The 16,240-nt window shown below is 55.1% G+C and overlaps 1 protein-coding gene across 9 annotated transcripts in view; it reads left to right on the forward strand.

Annotated features, from left to right (window-relative positions):
* The window catches only part of PRKCZ (protein kinase C zeta), a 133,508-nt gene that overhangs the window by 56,420 nt on the left and 60,848 nt on the right, over positions 1–16,240 (forward strand). The window contains exon 1 of one of the 9 annotated variants that reach the window (XM_037743505.1): positions 4,362–4,378. The exons of 7 other annotated variants lie outside the window; for them this stretch is intronic. The gene's annotated coding sequence lies outside the window, so the exon portion shown is untranslated. Of the gene's footprint in view, positions 1–4,361; positions 4,379–14,841; positions 14,851–16,240 lie in introns of those variants that run through there. One more of the 9 variants, XM_017542641.2, reaches the window with a different exon arrangement.

Below are 16,240 nucleotides of genomic sequence, written 5' to 3' on the forward strand. Positions count from 1 at the left end.
TCGGTGGTTCGGGGGATCACAGAACGAGGGGTGCACCTCGGTGGTTCGGGGGATCACAGAACGAGAGGTGCACCTCGGTGGTTCGGGGGATCACAACGAGGGGTGCACCTCGGTGGTTCGGGGGATCACAGAACGAGAGGTGCACCTCGGTGGTTCGGGGGATCACAACGAGGGGTGCACCTTGGTGGTTCGGGGGATCACAGAATGAGGGGTGCACCTCGGTGGTTCGGGTGTCGCTGGAGTAGCTGGTTCCCAGGACTCAGAGCCAGAAAAGGCGGGGCTGGGGTTAGGGAGGCGTGTGTGGTGGGGGGAGTCGGGGAGCCTAGGCCTCTTTCCTTATGGGGACACTGGTCACCCCGTCCCCTGGCATTGGGAGCCGTCCCCTGCCTGCTGTGCCATGCCCACCGTTGTCGGGGTTCTCAGGTCTGGTCAAGGAAGCGGCAGGGCTACTGCCAGCCTGGACTCAGGACCCCCAGCCTCCAGCCACACCCTCGACTCCCTGCCAGCCAGCGCCTCTGTCCAGTGTGGGCAGGACCCACATCCTGGCTCCACCCTCGTCTCCTGCCCTTTGGCCACAGCCTCAGGGCATGCAGGAGGGATGCAGGCACCTGTGGGTCCAGCCTCCTGACCGACTGTCTGTTCGTCTTCTGGATGTTCACCCACATGGAAGAGACGGTGCTGGGGAAGGGACCCAGCTTCCTCTGAGGAGACCCGGGGAGGGCAGTGCCGTGCGCCAGCCTCGCAGCCCGACCCTTTCTGTCACTTCAGTTGTCTTCGAGGGGATGTTTCCTCGGGACAGTCATTTCCGTGATTCTGCGGTAAAACGTCTCCCAAAGTCCAGGTGTTTTCCAGACTGAGTTAAAATCCGTGCGGAGTCTGGTTTTCATTGAATCTTTTCCCTCTTCCTCCCTTTGCCATTGCCTGCGTTACAGGTACGGGTTCCAGGAGCCCACCTAGAAGGCAAAACACAGGCTTTGCTTCCGTCTCCTAAATTGCTCGTGAAACGGTATTTGGGGTTTGTGTGTAGATGTGATTCTTAGGTAAGGTTAATAAAAGAAGTTTTTTAGACATAATTGACAAAAATAATCAAACAGCAGGTTAACTTTTGAGTTCGGCTGGTGAAAGTTAAGGTTACAGAGCAGATAAAGAAAATATGCCAAAAAAAAAGGTAAGATGGGGGCGCCTCCAGCCCCCAACCTGGAGGTATAATCCCAGTACCCTGGGGGGCTCAGGCAGGTGGATCACCAGGTCAGGAGTTTGAGACCATCCTGGCCAATGTGGTGAAACCCCATCTCTACTAAAAATACAAAAATTAGCCGGGCGTGGTGGCTCAAGCCTGTAATCCCAGCTACTCGGGAGGCTGAGGCAGGAGAATCGCTTGAGCCCGGGAGGTGGAGGTTGCAGTGAGCTGAGATCGCACCACTGCACTCCAGCCTGGGTGGCAGAGCAAGACTCCATTTCAAAAAAGAAAAAGGAAGAAAAAAAAGATAAGATGCAGCAGGTGTCGCCAGCCTGCCGTGGGGTCTCAGCTTTTCTTACAGAAAGAATGTTATGGTCTGCATGCCTCCATTCTCTGACCTCTTTTTCTCTCTTGACTTCCTGAAACAAAACTCCAGAAAACATGAAATGTGGAGTGTTCAACTCCGTGAGTTTTCACAAAGCAAACTGCGCATGTCACACAGCTGATGTGTGCGTAGATCATTCCCTAGACGCAGGGCCGCCCCCACACCCCGAGATGACCCCAGGCCTGACCTGCCCTTCCCTGGCCTCTGTGCCTGCAGAGTTTGCTTGTTTTGAGCTTTTGTCTTGGGGTTCTGTGCCGTCCACCTCGAGTGTGGCCACCTAGTCTGGCCGTGTGTGGGGCTTTCCCATGGTGTGGGGTTCGGTTCTGCCGTGTCCATCCCTGCGTCGGGGCTGCTCTGCCGGCTGAATTCCCCACGTCTTACATATCCACCCACATCTTGGGGGTACTGGGGTGTAGGGCTGTTGGGTCCCACAGGGTCGTGGGGTGTCCCTTATGCTGTGCTGAGGTGCAGGATCCAAGAAGTAAAGAGGACACTGAAAAACTGGCGAAGAGCATCTGGACTTGGGGGACCACGTGACCTGTGAGCAGAGATCAGCGAGAGCCCCAAATGCCCAAGAGCTTCTGTATTTATTAGGTGCAAGCAGGGGGCAGGGTCGTGAGTGAGGTCATCATCTATAGGCTTAGTAATTGGGCACACATAATCACGTGAGTAGCAAGCGAGGGGGCCACCCCATTATATCACCTGGGCAGAGAGGTGGGCCGTGCGCAGTAGGTGGCCGTGCCGTGTGCAGCAGTAGAGGGTCATGTGCAGAAAAGGGGTCCACCCCCATTAGGTGACCGAGGCAGAGGTGGGCCGTGTGCAGCAGGTGTCATGCGCAACACTTCTTACCTGGGGGCAGGAGGCTTCAAAGGGTTTCTAATAGAAGGATACTGTAAGCCAGTGCAGTGGGAGCTGACAGACGTGTGCTCTTCTCTAAGATATTTATGGGAGGATGATTTGAGCCAGTACAGAAGCGAGAAAAGACTGACAGGGTGCACAGCCACCGCGACTGGTCACACCAGGGGGGTTCTTCTCCCTCGGTTACTTCCAGGATCTCAGGCCTGAGGCCGACTTTCCACAGNGTGGGCAGCACTTCTTACCTGGGGGCTGGAGGCTTCAAAGGGTTTCTAATAGAAGGATGCTGTAAGCCAGTGCAGTGGGAGCTGGCAGATGTGTGCTCTTCTCTAAGATATTTATGGGAGGATGATTTGAGCCAGCACAGAAGTGAGAAAAGACTGACAGGGTGCACAGCCGCCGTGACTGGTCACACCAGGGGGGTTCTTCTCCCTCGGTTACTTCCAGGGTCTCAGGCCTGAGGCCGACTTTCCACAGGAACTGGATGCAAGGTGCTACAACTCCTTTATCAGGAGGAGAGGCTCCTGCTCCAAGCCTGCCATACGGCGTTTGCCCTTTCAGGCAGGGACGCCACCGCCTGGGTCTCTGGTTCTCGTCCTGGTCTGGCTGTTCTCCCATGAACTGCTTCTGTTCTGTGACTGCTCCAGGCATTCCTCCTAGTACAAACTACTATACGGTTGTATGGAAGGAGTCTATAAATCAGCACTAAATGTGTCAGTACAGCTCCGACTACGATACCTGTATGATTATATAGGAAGATTATACAGAGCTAAGTAGATATAACTATTGTCGGATTATGTAAACTAGATATATGTAAGCAGTAAGTTACACTTCAGGCACTAATTCTATAAGCTAATAGATAATTATATATGAAGGATGATATAAAGGAAGCAGCTGAGCAGTAACACTATAAATAAGATATTCTTCAGGCACTGCTTGTGCCTGGGGTCTGGACAATTTCCTTCCTCGGTGCCCGTGGGGGTGTCACCCACACTAGGGTCCTGGGTTTGGCTGCCACAGACATCCGAGCACTTTCTGTTGCCCATGGCGGGCCTTCATTTCTGTACACCCAGGAGTGGAGTTTGCAGGAAACAGACGTTTCTCTTGAGCGGCTGTGAGTCCACACTCTGTGCTGTTTCTCTGACCCAGTCATGTGGGTTTTTCTGCACCCACGGCCACTCTGATGCCGCTGGGTGTCCGGTACCTCCATTCAGCCCTGACATGAATGGCCTGACGTTAGTGCAGACCCCGCAGAGGACGGGCTCGCTCCCACCACACCGTCCCACTCGGGAGCCAGCCGTAAGTACCAGGTGCCATTCTGGCTTCTGACCATCCTGCTGTGAATCGGGGTGTCCACCACCCCTTCCTTAGGCTCAGGGGTTGTCTAGAATCGCTCACGGAACTCAGGGAAACACTTTGCTTAGTGCAGCCATTTATTAGGAGCCGCCAAGCAGGGGGGCTGCCCGGGCTCAGGTCTGGGGGTTCGGAGCGTCCGGGCCTCTCCGGGTGCGCCACCCTCCAGCGCCACGCGGTATTCAGCCACGCAATCGCTCTCCAAACCAGATCATGTAGGGGTTTTGTGGAGGCTTCATGCCACAGGCACGACTGAGCAAACAACCTGCCCCTGTGACTACTCCTCTGTCCTGTCTCCTCTCTGCACCCTGAGCTGTGGGACAGAATGTTCCGACCTGCTAGGCATTCTGCGTCTTGCTAAAGACCTTCCGTCCTGGAGCTGCCTGGGGGCTCCCGGTGCCCCGTCGTCTCATTAGCATGCAAAAAGACGCTCTCACCACGCTCCAGGATTCCTAGGGTCAGGGGGGCCGCGCGCTGGGAAACTGAGACAAAGGCTGGATCTGTGCTGATGGCACAGTGGGGCGTGTGGGCATTCCCGGACCCACCCCTTCCAGCACCGGGACCAGGCCTGAAAGGCTCCCCGCTGTGGCCTCCTTACGGCTGAGGTGAGCTGCTTCTCCAAGGTTCCCGGGGGATGGAGGACCCTGCTTCACAAAGCTGCCTGTTCCCGTCTTCTGCCCGTTTCACAATTGGGGTGTTGACAAATGTCACTGGCCGCTCGCTCGTCTTTGTTTGCTTGTTTGTGGGGGCTGTGTGTGTTTTAGAGACAAATGCTTTGATTGCTTATGATGCAGACACCTTCCGTCACTCCACAGCTCGCCCTCCTCTCCGTGGGTGGTGTCTTCTGACGTACAGAAAGTGAAAGCTGACGTTATAATTAGGGCTTTTGGGTCCTGGCTGTGGAGGCCTCTTGCTGGACTCACCTGTCCCCTTCGTGTTTCTCCCACGAGCTGTGCCGTTCGGATTTCTTCCGCTGTATAATCACCATTGGTGACTTGTCGTTGTGAGCCTTCGGTTTGGGGTTTTTATTTTTCAAGATCATCTTTGTTCTTGGCTTTTTACATTTCCATACAAATGGGCTTGTTGATTAATACGCCGTTTACAATGGGCTTCTTTATTTCCAAAAGCCCAGTAAGACACTTAAACATCAGCCTGGGAAACTGGCATCTTTACAGTACTGAGGTTTCCAATCCATGAACATATCTTTAGGCCTTTGTTTGGGCTCTTTTTTGGGGGGTGGGCGGCGACAGGGTCTCTTGTCCAGGCTGGAGTGCAGTGGCACCATCATGGTTCACTGCAGCCTTGACCTCCTGGGCTGAAGCAGTCCCCCCACCTCAGCCTCCCCAGTAGCTGGGACTGTAGGTGTGCACCACCATGCCCAGCTATTGTATTTTTTTTTGTAGAGACTGGGTCTCCCTATGTTGCCCAGGCTGGTCTTGAACTCCTGGGCTCAAGTGATTCCCCTGCCTCAGCCTCCCAAAGTGCTGTGATTACAGGCGTGAGCCGCCGCACCTGGCTTTAAATTCTTTCAATAATATTTTTGTTCAGATGATTCCCTGGTATTTCAGTGTTTATGCTATTTTAAGCAGTATTACTTTTACAGTTCGTTTTTCAATCTTTTTGTGGATAGCAGTGTGTAGAGAATGTGATTCGCTGGTTGGTTGTGGCCTGCGCTGGTCCTCGTGGCTTCTCCGTGGTTGCTCCGGAACCCTCTGTGTGCTGCCATCTGACCAGCGACCGGCTGTCTGTTTTTACCTTTCCTTCAGCTGTTGCCTTGTTACCCTGGCACTGTTGATCCTTCCAAAACAGTGTGGGACAGAAGTGGTGACAGCCGCATCCTCTTGGGCCTGATCTCAGGAAAAAGCTTTAAGAATTCCACCATTAAGGGTGCTGTTTGCGGAAATGCTTTTTTTCCTTTGCGACGCCCCACCAGCAAATGAAAGAGGTTCTGTTTTATTCCTGGTTGAAAGTTGTTATGAATGGTGCTTAATTTTTTCAGATGCTTGTTCTCCTTCATCTGTTGACGTGACAGAACGTTTTTCCTTTATTCTGTTAATACGGCAAATTCTGTGGATTCCCTTTTAACGGTAGACCGATGACATTCCTTTAACACACCTTGTTTGGCCTTTTTAGATTTTGCTTGATTCTGTTTGCTATTATTTTGTTTGTTGTTTTTCCAGCTGTCAGAGTTTTGCTCTTGTTGCCCAGGCTGGAGTGTGATGGAGTGATCTTGGCTCATTGCAACCTCTGCCTCCTGGGTTCCAGTGATTCTCCTGCCTTAGCCTCCCAAGTAGCTGGGATCACAGGCACCCACCACCATGCCGACTGATTTTTGCATTTTTAGTAGAGACAGGGTTTCACCGTGTTGGCCAGGCTGGTCTTGAACTCCTGACCTTAGGTGATCTGCCTGCCTCGGCCTCCCAAAGTGCTGGGATCACAGGCATGAGTCATGGTACCCGGACATATTTTCCTTTTGATTGATGCTTTTATCTTCACGAAATGTTGCTCTTTAAGGTGAAAAGTGTTGTCATTAACATCTGATCTGTATGACATGGGGGGGTCGAGAGGGGAGGAAGGGGACTTAAGTATTTATATGCTGTTTTTTCATCCTTACACTTTCTTTTCTCTGTATTTTAGAAACGGCTCTTAAAAGCAGAAGTTATTTTTAATCTAGCGTGAAAATGGCTGTGTTTTAGATGATGTAGTCCGTTTACATTTGGTGTCAGGCTGATGTGCTACGTTGTAGCTCTGTCGTCTTGCTGTTGGTCTTATTTGTCCTGTCTCTTTTGTTTCTCTCTCTTGTCTTCTTTTGGTTTAATCAAGTGTTTTTATTCCACTTTCTTCCCTTTGTTATTGTGGCTTTGTTAAGTCATACTTCTCTTCATGTTATTTTAATGTCTACCTTAGAAATTATGAGTCACATCCTTGGAACGCGGCTTAAATTAATAATTTTACCATTTCCTTCGAAACTTTACAATGGTTTAATTTTTTTTAATTTTTTATTTTTATTTATTTATTTTTTTTTTTGAGTTGGAGTTTTGCTCTTGTTGCCCAGGCTGGAGTGCAGTGGCGCTGTCGTGGCCCACTGCAACCTCCACCTCTTGTGTTCAAGTGATTCTCCTGCCTTAGCTCCCAAGTAGCTGGGATTACAGGTGCCCATCACCATGCCCCACTATTTTTTGTATTTAGAGGCAGGGTTTCACCATATTGGCCAGGTTGGTATCAAACTCCTGGCTTCAAGTGATCTGTCCGCCTTGGCCTCCCAAAGTGCTGGGATTACAGGCATGAGCCACCTCGCCTGGCCTAATTCTTCTTTCTGTATTGTTTGTGCTGTTAATTACTTTGCCTGTAAATTCTACGTGTGTTTCAGACCCACAAACCAAGTGTTGTCTTAAACAGCAGTCCTTCAAATTGACCCCCAGGCTACCCTTGTAGGCACTCTAGTTTTTCTGCAGGACAGAGCTTACATGGAGACCCTCTTCCTCCCACCTGAAGTACAGCGCAGGCTTGCTGGCAGCTACCTGTCTGTTTTTTGTTTGTCTGGAAAATGTCTTTGGCCTTCTTTCTGGAGGATGTTCTCCACGTGGGGTAGAGTTCTGGGTAGGCAGGGGGTTCCCCCCGCAGGTTTCGCATTGTCTTGGGGTGTCTGTCATTCCTTCCAGCCTCACTGCTGCCATGGAAGGCAGCCCCTGTTTTCTCTGACGCCTGTTAAAAACGCCTTCATCAGAACAGCAGCCTTGTGAAGGAGAGAGGAAACCAAGAACTTCTCCTAATTGGGGTTTATAGAGCTTTTCAAATCAGGGAGATGATGCCTTTTGTCTCTTTTGGAAAATATCAGCCCTTGACTTTTCTTGTTTTTTGAGACAGAGCTTTGCTCTTGTGGCCCAGGTTGGAGTGCAATGGCGCAATCTTGGCCCACAGCAACCTCTGCCTCCCGGATTCAGGTGATTCTCCTGCCTCAGCCTCCCGAGCAGCTGGGATTACAGGCGCTTGCCACCATGAACAGCTAATTCATTTTATATTTATAGTAGAGACAGGGTTTCACCACGTCGGCCAGGCTGGTCTGAAACTCCTGATGACACACCCGCCTGGGCCTCCTCCCAAGTGCCAGCCCTTGACTTTTCAAATATCATCCCATTCTGTGTCCCCTCGGACCCCCACGCCTCACACCGTCTCACACACCTGCAAGTCTAATGTGCTCTTTTTTCGGGATTTCTTCTGTCTTGGTTTTTTCCTGCTGTGTGCTTCAATCTGGATTTTTTTCTACTGACATCTCTTATTTCACCCAATCTACTCTTAAATCTACACTTTAAATTATTAATTTCAATCACTTTCTTACTTTTAGATTTTCCATTTGATTCTTTTTTTTCTGCCCAGGATGGCTGGAGTGAAGTGGCGCCATCTCGGCTCACTGCGGCCTCCACCTTCCGAGTTCAAGCAATGTTCCTGCCTCAGCCTCCCAAGTAACTGGGATTACAGGCTCACACCACCATGCCCAGCTAATTTTTACATTTTTGTTAGAGATGGGGTTTTTGCCATGTTGGCCAGGCTGGTCTCGAACTTATGATGATACACAGGCATGTAATCCCAGCACTTTGGGATTGGGGATTTCTGACCTCGGGTGATCCCACTTGCCCCAGCCTCCCAAAGTGCTGGCATTACAGGCGTGAGCCAGGATGGCATCCTGGTTCTCACTTCTGGGGTGGGGATGTCTGTCCTGTGTTCGTCTCACATGCGAAATATGTTCACTGCATCCCAGCGGCCCCAGAAGCCTTAACTCCCCCAGTGTGGCATCGGCAGTCTCGTCTGAACCAGGTGTGGGGGAGCCTGGAGGCCCACTCCTCCTGAGGCCAGGATCCTCCCTGGCTGTGGGCCAGCATAACCAAGCAGGGCGTGCATTTCCGGGGTCCCGGGCCAAACGTTATGGACCGAGTGTCTCCCCAGAATCCCTGTGTGGAAGCCCTAACCCCCCAGCGTGACGGTAGTTGGAGACGAAGCCTTTGGCAGGTAGTTAGGGTCATGGAGGCAGGTAGTTAGGGTCATGGCAGTAGTTAGTTAGGGTCATGGTGGTAGTTAAGTTCATGTGCTAGTTAGGGTCATGGTAGGTCACGGCAGTAGTTAGTGTTATAGCAGTAGTTAGTTAGGGCCACAGCAGTAGTTAGTTAGGGTCATGGTGGTAGTTAGTTAGGGTCATGATGGTAGTTAAGTTCATGTGCTAGTTAGGGTCATGGTAGGTCACGGTAGTAGTTAGCGTTATAGCAGTAGTTAGGGCCACAACAGTAGTCAGTTAGGGTCATGGTGGTAGTTGGTTAGGGTCATGATGGTAGTTAAGTTCATGTGCTAGTTAGGGTCATGGTAGTCAGGGTCACGGCAGTAGTTAGCGTTATAGCAGTAGTTAGTTAGGGCCACAGCAGTAGTTAGTTAGGGTCACGGCAGTAGTTAGTTAGGGTCATGGTGGTAGTTAGGGTCATGGTGGTAGTGTTATAGCAGTAGTTAGTTAGGGCCACAGCGGTAGTTAGTTAGGGTCATGGTGGTAGTTAGGGTCACGGTGGTAGTTAGTGTTATAGCAGTAGTTAGTTAGGGCCACAGCAGTAGTTAGTTAGGGTCATGGCGGTAGTTAGGGTCACGGCGGTAGTTAGGGTCATGGTGGTAGTTAGGGTCATGGTGGTAGTGTTATAGCAGTAGTTAGGGCCACAGCAGTAGTTAGTTNGGTCATGGTGGTAGTTAGGGTCATGGTGGTAGTGTTATAGCAGTAGTTAGGGCCACAGCAGTAGTTAGTTAGGGTCACGGCGGTAGTTAGGGTCACGGCGGTAGTTAGGGTCATGGTGGTAGTTAGGGTCATGGCGGTAGTTAGTGTTATAGCAGTAGTTAGTTAGGGCCACAGCAGTAGTTAGTTAGGGTCATGGTAGTTAGGGTCATGGTGGTAGTTAGGGTCATGGTAGTTAGGGTCATGGCAGTAGTTAGCATTATAGCAGTAGTTAGGGTCATGGTGGTAGTTAGGGTCATGGTGGTAGTTAGGGTCATGGTAGTTAGGGTCATGGCAGTAGTTAGCATTATAGCAGTAGTTAGTTAGGGCCATGGTGGTAGTTAGTTAGGGTCATGGTGGTAGTTAGGGTCATGGTAGTTAGGGTCATGGCAGTAGTTAGCAATATAGCAGTAGTTAGTTAGGGCCATGGTGGTAGTTAGGATCACGGCAGTAGGTAGTTAGGGTCACGGTGGTAGTTAGGGTCATGGTGGTAGTTAGGGTCATGGTGGTAGTTACGGCGGTAGTTAGGGTCATGGTAGCAGTTAGGATCACGGCGGTAGTTAGGGTCTTGGTAGTAGTTAGAGTCACAGCGATAGGGGCACAGCGGTCGTTAGGGTCACAGTGGTAGTTAGCTAGGGTCATGGTACTTAGGGTCACGGCAGTAGTTAGGGTCATGGTGGTAGTTAGAGTCATGGTGGTAGGTAGTTAGGGTCATGGTAGTAGTTAGGGCCACAGCGGTAGTTAGTTAGGGTCATGGTGGTAGTTAGGATCACAGCGGTAGTTAGTTAGGGCCACAGCGGTAGTTAGTTAGGGTCATGGTGGTAGGTAGGTAGGGCCATGGTGGTAGAGCCTCTGTGGTAGGATAAATCCTACCCTTCTAGGATGAGAGGATGAGACGCAAGAGAGGCTGTGCCTGTGCTCTCCCTACCACGTGAGAGCATGGTGAGCGTGTGGCTGCCAGCCGGCGAAGAGAGACCAGCCCTGCGGGTGCCCTCATCCTGACTCCAGCCTCAGAAACGTGAAAAAGTAAATGCCTGTCATTGAAGCCGCGCAGCCCATGGTAGTTTGCATGGCAGCTGAGCTGACTGAGGCAGTCGTGGCTCTTGGTGGCCCCAGCAGCCCTGAACCCTGGTTTTGGTTTTTGTCTCCAGTGGGATGGCCGGCCCGGCTTTCTGTGTGGCCTCTGGAGGGTCCTCAGGCGCCTGCACACGCGCAGCCTAGTGGCGCATCTCTCTGGCGCCGCCACCTCCTCAGATGCCTCTAACACGGTTTTGCACATTTTCCGGCTCTTACGGATTGTTCATGGGAGGAGGTTGGGACTCCCACCAGGTGCATGGCGTCCCCTCGAGGCTCAGTTCCTGGTTCTGAGTTATTCTGACTCAGCTGCACGTGCGCACCTCGGCCTTGCTGGTGTGGCTGTGAGCCAGGCCCTTCGGGTCTGTTTTCGGGTGGGGGACACGGAGCTCAGCAGTGAGCAGCTTCTTGTTGGCGTTGAAGTGTGTGTTTGTGTTAGTGAATCCAGAACAAAAAGTCTTCCGTAGAAGGGGCGGTATTTGGTGTGAATTTATTTACAGCCGACTGCTTGGAAGTTGGCATACATCTTTCCACGGAAACTGAAAATACTGGCCAGGCTCTCAGTCATTTCACAAAACCTTGATTTATGTTACAACAAATTAGGGTGTTTTCAGCAGAACTGACTGTGAGGCCGAACTGTTGGGATGTAATTCCTTCCGCAAACATCTCTCGGGGCACTTTCCCGCACGGCTGCCAACAGCGTCTGCGGACGGAGGGCACTGTGGGGGGCCTGGCTTCTTGGGAACCAGACGCCGTGGCCCTTGTCCCAGCCCTGCTCTCCTGAGGAGGGAGACGGGGGCCCTGGGCTGGCCACAAGATGCAGAGTGACCATGGGTCCCTGTGACCTTCGACACTCTCCCAGGGAGCCCAGGAAAACCCAGCGGGCTCTGTGGTGCCCCCACCTTCCTCTGCAGGTGGCCCGAGTACTCGAAGGAGGCTGGAGCCTGGGCGGAGGGCAGCACCAGGTTTCCCCATCAGATTTGCTCAGGGCCCTTCAGGCAGTCCATGTCACAGTGGCTGTCCCTCGGGGGCCACGCGTCCAAGCCAGGACCTCCTCCCATCCACGCGGGGATTTGCTCCCTGGAAGGAGCCGCTGGCTGCTTCTCGCCGACAGGTACCACTTCCTTCTCTTTCCACGGAGTGCAGTTCCTGTCCCAGGTGTCCACGTTGGCTACTGTGGGAAGGCGTCGGCCAGCTGAGTTCCCACAGGTGGGATTGCCAGGGCCCAAGGATGTAGCCCTGTCCTGAAGCTGCTGCCCGATCACTCTGTCCAAGGCTGCCTAGGGCAGCGTCCCCCGGGGGTCCTGCGGGGCCTCTCACACAGCATCCAGCACTCACCCGGTGTGTTCCCGTTGTGGTTCCTGCCCCTGCTGGCAGCAGGCACCAGAGACCCGGCTGCCAAGGCCTGTTTCCTCCACAGGAAACTCTTTCTCAGTGAACAAGGCTCTGTTTTATAGACTTTTAAAATTTCCAGTTCAAAAACCAAAGTCTGCTGGCATTGGTGGCCTCGGCGGGCTGGTCTGCTGGCCTGGGCTGCAGGGGCTGCCTGGCTGGGGCAGTGGCCCAGGCGGGTGCTGCCCACAGGTTATTTGGCTACAGGTGATGGGCAGCTCATCCGCCATGTGTCCATGTGCTGCTGGTGGGTAGCCCAGCTCATTCCCTGGCCTCTCTGGTGTGGGGACCCTGCCCACCCTGCCCCCTGCCCACTCCAAGCTGATTGTATGTCTCGGTCATCTGGCTACCCTGGGCCCATGACATCACCGAGGAATGCACTCGTCTGATTGGCTTAGACCCCAGATGAGCAAGCCCAAGGCCTCAGGCGTCAGAGCCACCCATGGGGGCAGCTGCACGCTGTGGCCATGGCCCATGGCTGGGGAATGGCATTGCCCAGCTCCACCACAAGGGGACCTGAGGCTTGGACTGTGAGACTGGCCCAGGCTTGCCGCCCGCCCCTCACCTGGGGTCACCTCCCCGAGGGGCGCCATTACCTGAGGAGCCCTCTTGCTGCTGCATCGTCCCAGGGACACGCCCACCCATCCCTCCTGGGCCCCACTTCCACCTGCCTGTCCCTGTGATACCCGTTGTGCCGTGCCACACCACATGGCCCTGGCACCCACAGGGCCAGGCTCTGCCTGTTCCCAGGGGTCTGGGTGTCCCATGTGCCTGGACGTGAGAGGACAGAAATCAGCAGAGCTCGGCTCCCGGTTAGCCGGACTCAGCCTTGGCTGTGCCTCTTCTCTCAAGCTCTTCTGTGCTGTGTGGTTGCACTTAGTGGCTATAGGAAGCGGGAAGTGGTTGCCTCTGTGGGAGCCTGGGCTGTGGCTGCCCATCCCCAAAACAGACCCTGTGCCCCGGGCAGCCATCCAGTCCCCACCACAGCGGTGCCCGAAACCTTTTTCCACATCTGCTTCTATGGCTTTGTGTTATTCTTCAGTCCCTGTTAAAAGCATAGCATGTTCTCAGTCGCATTTTCAGATGGGAAATAGGTCCTAGTTAGAAATGGGAAGTTTGAGTTGCAGGCTTGCCATCCAGGCTGGTCCCTCGGAGGGGCTGCGCCTCCACTGCCCCGCCCCCGCTCTGGGCCACCCAGGTCCTCGGGTGCTCCTCCCTGTTTCTCTTCACACTCTGGTCCTGCTGGCCCACCCCACCAGCCCATATCCTGTCTCCCACCACCCTCAGCCCCTCTGACGGTGCCTGCATGGCGGGCACTCTCCAGTGCAGAAGGAAGGAAGGACTGACAGGCAGCTCTGCCGGGGGCGCTCCAGCCGGAAAGGCGGTGGGAACCCTGGTGCAGGGTAGCCAAGGCTCGGGGGCTCTGCATCAGTAAATAGGCAAATGGCGTTTTCCTGCGGCTTTTGTTGGCTTATTAGGACTCCGCGTCCGTGTGCCCTATTGTTCTGACAGTCCCCTGCCAGGGTGGCCCAGTGCCCACCGTAGAGGGCGCAGGTCAGTTTGTGGACTGATGGCCAACCAGGCTGAGTGAGGCAAAGTGGAGAGTCCCACCCAAAACCCCGAACTCCAGCGTCTGGGCCGTGGGCAGCGCCGGGACACCGTAGCTCTGGACATGCATTGGTGGTCACTGCTACTCTCATGTCTTGATTTGCCCAGGACATGCTGGCAGCTGACTGTGCCGCGGAGGCTGGAGAGGAAGGCAGGCGGCCCCTAGCTCCTGGAGCTCAGAATCCAGTGGAAGTCACTGCCCAGGGAAGACGCGGAGTCTGGAGGTGGCAGTGCCCGTTTTACCCGCACCCTTGGTAACAGCTGCACCCCGGCTTCTGGGGACCCCCGGTCCCAAGGGCACCTCACTATCCCGTCTTCCTGGTCACTGACCTGGGCCACCATAGGAGGCACCTGGCTGTCTGCATGTCGCTTGGCTCCTGACTTGCCCCTGTCTGGACACTGCAGGCCTGTCCTCTGGCATTGCTTTGGGCTGTGCTGGTCACCCCATGTAGCAGTGCCGTGTCCAGGGAACAGGGAGCCCTCAAGTGCCCCCTGACCTGCTGCCAGGGATGCAGCCCCTCCCTCACTGCCCCCACACCCCAGGGCTGTCACCTGTCCCAGCCTGCTGCTCCAAGCTTAGTGTGTTAAAATGTGTTTTCTACGTCTTGTCAGCGCGCAAGGCGCGAGATTACCATGGAAACTGAGCTCCTCAGAATTCCTAATTATAGAATCTCAAAGGAACGCACAGAGCCCCTTGAGATTGTCAGAGTTAAGGCTGAAGGAGGGGTAGTGGCCCTTGTGTTCCCCACAATTTTGTTCCCTGCTTGCCTCAGTGGAGCCTGGCACCCAGGGAGGTGGCAGGATGGGGTCCCCAGTGGGCATGTGACATTGAGCCAGCTCTGACTCTGGAGCCAGGTGCCTCCTGCCACAGCCAGCGCTCAGCCGGACCCACGCGGCTGTGCCATCCACTGTGTGTGGGGCATTGTGGGAGACCCCAGGCTGTGTCCAGACACACCCCTGGAGGGGCTCCTGCTAAGCTGGGCTTGTCTTTGGGACCCTTCTCCGCAGAGGTGGCCAGGGGCTGTGCAGTGCTCGGCCCACAGCCTCCTCGCAGTGAGACCTGGGGGGCCTGGGGCCATTCTCAGAGCGTGCTCCCCGGATGGGCTCGGTGCCCCCACGCCCTTCTTTTCACAGCGCCGACTGTTGCTTAGGTCAGGAATAGGCAGAAACACAAACGCTGAAGGTGCGACTGTGACCTTTGAGGGGCAGGACACCGGGTCCCCCCAGTGTCCCCATCCAGAGGCCCAGAAAGGCAGAGTGGCTGCCATACAGCATGTCCAGGCCCCCTGTGCTTGGGGAACCTTCTAGTCAGTTGTCTGAAGTTAGAAAGTTGGGGCAGGGTTTGTGGTTGCTTGTTTTGGCAGTTGCAGAATCCCCCAAAAAGGTAGGAATGTGGATTTTTCAAGGAAGGTGCTGCTTTGATTCAGAAGCTAAGGAGGCTCTGAGAGCAGTCTCACCTTGAGACAAACATCAGGCCAGTCCCAACGTTGGGGCGTCCTGCAGACACCCAGCCTGCACTCAGAACTGTCACAGCCGGAAAGCAAGGGGAGTTTGAGGAGTTCACAGCGCAGCGGGGCCCATGAGCCAGGACGGAGACACATGGGCCCCCGGACAAGGAAGGATGGGGACACTTGAGTTCGTCCCGGCGGGGACTGGGGACGCCGGGCTGTGTGCTGTGTCCCCTGGGAGAGTTTGTTCACCCTGCTGGGGGCTGCCTGATGAGCCTGGCATCTACTAGGACATCACTGAGTCTCTTTACTGATTGAACCTGAAGGGCGTCCAGTTGGCGCATTTTCAGACTTTCCCAGGTGCACTGGGGGTGGGTCCCACGTGTCCCCATCCGGCCTGCTAGGTCCAGAGCTGTGCGTCCGTCCCTCAGCTCCGCCCCTCGGCTATGGCCCCGCCCCTTGGCACCACCCCCGGCTGTGCGCCCAGCCCTTGGTTCCGCCTCCCGGCTGTGCGTCCGGCCCTCGGCTCCACCCCCCGGCTGTACGTCCAGCCCTTGGTTCCGCCTCCCGGCTGTGCGTCCGGCCCTCGGCCCCACCCCCCGGCTGTGCGTCCAGCCGTTGTTTCCGTCTCCCGGCTGTGCGTCCGGCCCTGGGTTCCGTCTCCTGGCTGTGCGTCCAGCCCTCGGCTCCACCCCCCGGCTGTGTCCAGCCCTCGGCTCCGCCCCTAGCTGCATGTTCGACCCTCGGCTCCGCCGCCGGCTTTGCATCCCACCCTCGGCTCCGCCCCCAGCTTTGCGTCCGGCCCTCGGTTCCGCCTCCCGGTTGTGTGTCCGGCCCTTGGCTCCGCCCCCCGGCTGTGCGTCAGGCCCTCGGCTCCACCTCCCCAGCTGTGCATCAGCCCCAGGGCTCCGGCCCCCGGCTGTGCGTCCCACCCTCGGCTTCCCCGCCCCCCCACCGGCTTCCCCGCACCCCCGGCTTCCCCCCCGCCCCCCGGCTTCCCCCGACCACCGGCTGTGCTTCCCGCCTTTGGCTCGGCCACCTGGCTGTGCGTCCAACCCTCGGCTCCACCTCACCGGCTGTGCATCAGCCCTGGGCTCCGCTTTCCGGCTGTGCGTCCCATTCTAGGCTCCGTTCCACGGCTGTGCGTCCCGCCTTCAGTTCCGCCCCCCGCTGTGCGTCCCGCCTTCGGCTCCGCCCCC

The sequence above is a fragment of the Cebus imitator genome, unplaced genomic scaffold (assembly GCF_001604975.1).
Source record: "Cebus imitator isolate Cc_AM_T3 unplaced genomic scaffold, Cebus_imitator-1.0 Scaffold145, whole genome shotgun sequence".
In the NCBI taxonomy this organism is placed as follows: Eukaryota; Metazoa; Chordata; class Mammalia; order Primates; family Cebidae; genus Cebus; species Cebus imitator.